The 5,734-nt window shown below is 37.3% G+C and overlaps 1 pseudogene; it reads left to right on the top strand.

Moving 5' to 3' along the window:
- Window positions 1-780, top strand: part of LOC107715259 (CAAX prenyl protease 2-like) — a 2,262-nt pseudogene extending 1,482 nt beyond the window's left edge.
- The last annotated feature ends 4,954 nt before the right edge of the window (window positions 781-5,734 follow it).

Genomic DNA, 5,734 nt, shown 5'->3' with positions numbered 1-5,734 from the left:
GTATATATATATATATATATATATATATATATATATATATATATATATAAATTATCTCATAAATCTAAATGTTTGTTCATTACCCTTCATTGCAATGTAATACTGTGATCTTCATGACTGAGCAGATTCTCGATCTTGGAGTAAGTGTGTGAAGGATTGGCGATGGCTGAGGAACCAGGTGATGGCTTCATTAACAGAGGATTTTATTTTTCGGGCTTGCATGATTCCAGATTTGGTGCCATGCACCGGTCCTACTGCTGCCATCTTCATCAGTCCGCTCTTGTTTGGTGTGGGTATGTTGAAGTAGCAAGATTATAATGTTGTCCTTTCAGCAGATGGTGCTGTCGAGCTCTGATAATGAGCAGTGAACATGCCAGTATTATGTATGCTTTTTTTTTTAAAGAGTTATGGTTCAGAGATGTTTAAAAGCTCAGTGTGTTAGGGAATGTTGGGATTTCTATGACTTGTTTTGATGACTTTATGGTGTGCTTTCTGTCCAACACAGCTCATTTCCATCATATCATTGAACAGCTTTGCTTTGGATAAGACACTGTAATTGAGATCCTAATTTGTCAGTGTTGTCTAGCTTGCATTTCACCTAAGATTTCAATATCTTAATTACCCAGGTCATCTCTCCTATCAGCTGGGTGTTCAGCTCTTCGTCATCCTCCTCTTCCCCTTCACAGATCCTGCTTTTTATGGCATGACCCCCATCTGCAGTCTACTGTTTACACCTCTCTCTGCCTGCACATGACACGCTCGTCACGCTACCTGGATTGAAATGTACCTCAAAGTCTATAAAAAAACTAAATGGGGAAAGAGCATTAAAAAGAGCGTAAATGAAGCATGTTGCTTTCATGCAAAAGACTCAACATATCCCACACATTCATCAGCCTAGATGATGAGTAAATGACTGTCATGTTTAATTTCCATGCCTTTTTCTGGTAAGAGTTTTCAAACTGGCGTGTGGCTCAGCGGCTCATTCACACGTTTTATTTTTTTCATTATGCCCATATTTCTCTTTCATTCAGTTAAAGTTGTCAGCTGTCATGTTGTTAAATTAAAACCAGATGCTGATGTGTATAGCAGGTCAGATGCTAAGACGGAAGACATTCTAATATCAGACGAGCAGCATTCTCTGCCTTGTATTCGAAAATGAAGGATTTTTGGATAGCATTATATTTACTCTTTTATTGAACAGTATTGTTCTGAAATGTTATGAAATTAATACGTTTATTCAGCAAAGATGCAATAAATTGATCAAATGTTACAATTATAATGTTACAACAGATTATAATGCTGTTCTTTTTCATTTTCTATTCATCAAAGAATTCTGAAAAAAATGAAGCATTTTTACATATTTAAAAAATATTAAGCAGCACAACTGTTTTCAACATTGATAACAGACCGTTATTTTAGAGTTATTTTTATACTATTATAGCATATATTAATATTTAGAATTAGATTTTTTTTCTATTTTATAGCTTTATTTTTTCTTAAAATCAGTTAGTTACCAAGGCAACATTTTATTTCAGCTTTTTCAGTTAGCAAAAATGATTTTTAACAGTTTATATTAAAACAGAAATATTATTTTAATTGTGATATTTCACAATATTGCCGTTTTACTGTATTTTTGATCATGTGAATGCAGCCCAATATAATGGATAAAACATCAATGTTGTCATGAGTACACTTTATATGGTTTGCTGTCTCTGTTTCTATTTGCATAGTTCAGTTATGGTGATGTGAACCAGTTAAATGGAGAACATATCCATAGATACTAACAGATAACAGATACAAAGAGCTGGAACTCCCGGTACATTGCTCTCCAGTGAACACTCCTCATTTATGCGCTAGCCTTTCAAAATAACCTTGGAGTTTGTACCTATGGGAAGTAATTAGCAATGTGCATCTTCCAGCTAACAGGCAGTTCTATTTGGCTCTTTCTCCTCTTGTTTGATAGTTATCTCCAATGATAACTCGTGCAACACATTTCTTGCAAGTTCAAAAACAGTATTTCCTGTGTTTTTTGCAATTTAACTTCTCAGGTCACGGCGTAAAGAAATCATCCACACAGCCGCTCCTGCCAAAAACACATTTCTGTGGAATGTTGGTCCTTGAGGGTATTTGATTTCAAACCATGTGTTGGGCATCAGCAGCTGTCAGTCTTCCTATAATAACTGCCAATCAATACAACACACCATTCGACTTTCAACAAAAGGATTTCCACAAAAAACAAACACAGATTTTGTGTCTGAATCTTTGAGGACGTGTCAGCAGAGCAGAGTTGAGAATGAAAAACGCAAGCTCTGTGTTTGGAGTGTTCCGAGCGTTTCTGAGGTAGACTGAGGCTCCAGGAAAGTTTAATTCCAGGGTCCTCCTGGACACGGCAGAGCTGTCTGAGGTTTATTACCATTCTCCAAACAGAACTGTTGCCCTTTGCTTCATCATTGACCCTCAGGTGTGAAGGACTGAAGGAATTCAGTAGCCAAGAGAGTTTGCTTATGCTTTATATTATAGCATATATTCATATATTCAGAAAATTAAATCAGGCTCTAAAGTGATTCACCAGAGAAGCTTTACCAGAAATCCAGATCTTCTGACTCAAGGATTTTCCATAATGAATTAACTGTCACCCTCAGGAGCACCGGCTGACTTTTTGCGGTTAGAGGCCTAATGCAATTCCGAGGGCAACCATTGTGTTCTGAAACTTTGAAGCATTCCCAGGGTAGTTTGGCTCCTGGAACCCTTGGCGATTGTTAATGTGTTCACCATTCTCCTGTTATATATTCACATATGTGTTTCATTGGCCTCATGTGAATATATGGTTTTCCACTGGCAGTGTCAATGACAAAACCATCAGTGCTGGTGAAATATGGTGTTAGTTGGTGTATTCTGAAACCAAATATTGTGTTATTTTGTGCAATAGTGATTTATTTGCCATTTTTTTTTTATTGAAGATGTTCTGTTTTTCTAATAATCATGAGCAGCTATCAGTATCCACTAACACAGAGGAGGAAAAACGACTGACTGTTCTGAACTGAAGCTCATGGTGCAATTACATGCAGCATAAGAACGGCAGTCGTGTTAAGCATATTAAGAATTTGCATTTGAAGAACATATTGTTTTAATGATTAGACTGTAAGAATATTGGAGTCTGGATGAGGTCAGTGGGTTGGCTCCAGCTAGACAGACAGAGATCATGGAAATAATGAGAGTTTTGACATCATGACTCTTTCACCCATTCCAGACTGTTTTTCTCTTTATTGGTCTCTTTTGTTGCAATTTAGCTGGCGAAATATGGAATATCTGATCATCTATTTATTCATTTTCCATTTCACACTGCTCAAAATCTTCTTGCCCTCTTCTTCCTCATAAGCAGGTGTCAGGGCTTCATCTAACTGTCAGTTATGTTTAATATCAAGGTGAAGAGTTAGAAAGACATTGATAGACCTGGAAGGTCCATTAAAGGCACAATATGTAAGATTTGTTTATAAAAATATCCAAAAACCACTAGAACAGTTATATATTTTGCTGACTTGTGTACTTACATTATCCCAAATGTTTCGAAGAATGTTTAAATCCAGAGAAATAAGCAATTTTAACTAGTAACACGGAGCGTGTCCATAGTGTCATTGTGTCGCCTGCCAATGACGTCATAACCCCTCGATTTCCGGTTTTGTTTTTTGTAGAAAATATGGAAACACCAAAGACTCTTTAAAATGTTGTGCGTTTTATTAGACAGGTGATGACCGCACAGAGTAGCATTATAACAGATCTTTCAAATATATCTAGTATGATTGTTCTGTCCTCACTAGACGTGTAACTTCTCTATCCAGCTAGACAGACAGTGAACAGGCGAGATGTTGGTTCATGGCTTTTAATCTTCCAGTAGCTTTCATGAATCTTTTCTCGTTTAACTTTAACATTGTAAAACGTTTTAATAGACCGGTGACGACCGCACAGAGTAGCATTATAACAGAACTTTCAAATGTCTCTAGTATGATAAAACAGCGCTGCTTTACCCCACATACGCACGACCGGAAGGAGCGGAAGCCGTCGACTGTGGCATAATAAAAGCTCCTCTGCTTTCGAGCCATACATGTGTCACGCTTGTTCAGCGGCCTCGTTTCACTTCGACGGCTTTCAGCCTCACCTTGCTTCATTCAACTACGTTAACAAATCATTAGCTCATCCATGAACATGATTTCTGCCCGAGTCCCGTCGGATTGCATTGGCTGTGGGGATGAAGACGACGGCTCCCATGATTCCACACTCAGTCACGGCATCATCAAACTACGCCTTTGTCTATAAGTTTATTTTGAATACGCGCCCTCTAGCGGTGAAAATTACATATTGTGCCTTTAAGGGATCTGATCATCCCTTTTGGAAAGGCAAATATGCTTTGCACTGACAGTTGTGCATTGACTTAAAGTAGATTTTTTGGATCACAATACAGTTTGCTGTATAAAAAAAGCACCACTTTTTTCACGTAGTTCCTTGACTTCCCATTCTCTCTGTGTGCAAGCAAACAAACAATTGGTCCCAGGGTAATTTCTTGTCATTTAAAAGGGAAGCACTTTTCTTCTTCAAAGACAACAAGGGGAGTTTTTGGTGAAATCACAGGATGGCCACAATTTCCAGCCATTGATCAGCAGATGCTATTATTAAAACTATTTTTTGCCACAAATTTACACAGATCTTGGTCCTTTCTGCCTCAACAGCATTTTGTTGTTTTGTTCTATTAAAGAGCCAAAGTAAATTTTCCTGTTGTGAATTAAAAAGCAGACTATGTGCTTGCCATCTTCTTCCTGCTTTTCCATATCATGTTACGATGAATTCCACGAAACCCACAACATTCCATTCATGGTTTTACATAGTATGTTTAACGCAGACCATACATTTGAAGATAATTGTTTTGCAAGAAAAATGTTGCTAGACTTAATTTTTCTTCATGTTTTGAAACATGGATAACTGGAACATATTAAATGTTCTCTAAAATGTGGCTTTGTCTTCAAACCATCTGCTCCACAATGTTAAAATGTTGGTCTGAGCCCTTGGAAAAAAAAAAGCAAGCTAGTTCAGCAAGATGGAAAAACTAACAGTAAATGAGTCGCCTTTTCTTAAGGTGAAAAGTCCTTGGGAATGCATTCTGCTGAATTAGTTTGCCACATAGTCTTGACTAATAGTTTCAGGATGTCCAATGAATGATGAGCATACTGCTGCCTCCTGCTCAGAGGCCCTGCAGGGTCAGCCTCGCTTGAGAGCCTTGCTGCTTTGAATCAATAAACAAACGATGGAACCCATTAAATCCGTACATACATACTGAATGAACTCAACACCTTGTTTTTATAAAGCTCATTATCATTGGATAACACATACTGCCTCAAGGTAATGTGTGAGGTAAAGGAGGCTAACGGCCATAACCAAGCAAATTTTATTTTCTTTTATCCATTTTTCATGGCCACCTGTTTAAGAATGAAATACACAATTGCTTTTCAAATTGTTGATCGCGACTCCAGGTGCTTTTTTCGGCAAAGTGTGAGAACGATGCATTCCTGTCATTTCAGAAATATAAGTTCTCAAAATTAGTTAGGAAGTTTGTTGCTGGGCACAATTTGTATTTAAATTTTTCTGAGTTGACTCACAACCAGGGGCATAGCCATCATTTCAGAAGTAAGGGGGACAGAAATGTTATATATATATATATATATATATATATATATATGTATAT

Source organism: Sinocyclocheilus rhinocerous, unplaced genomic scaffold, assembly GCF_001515625.1.
Source record: "Sinocyclocheilus rhinocerous isolate Xijiao unplaced genomic scaffold, SAMN03320098_v1.1 scaffold299, whole genome shotgun sequence".
In the NCBI taxonomy this organism is placed as follows: domain Eukaryota; kingdom Metazoa; phylum Chordata; class Actinopteri; order Cypriniformes; family Cyprinidae; genus Sinocyclocheilus; species Sinocyclocheilus rhinocerous.
Note: the sequence above shows the minus strand (reverse complement) of the source record. Positions and strands in the feature narration are given on the sequence as shown.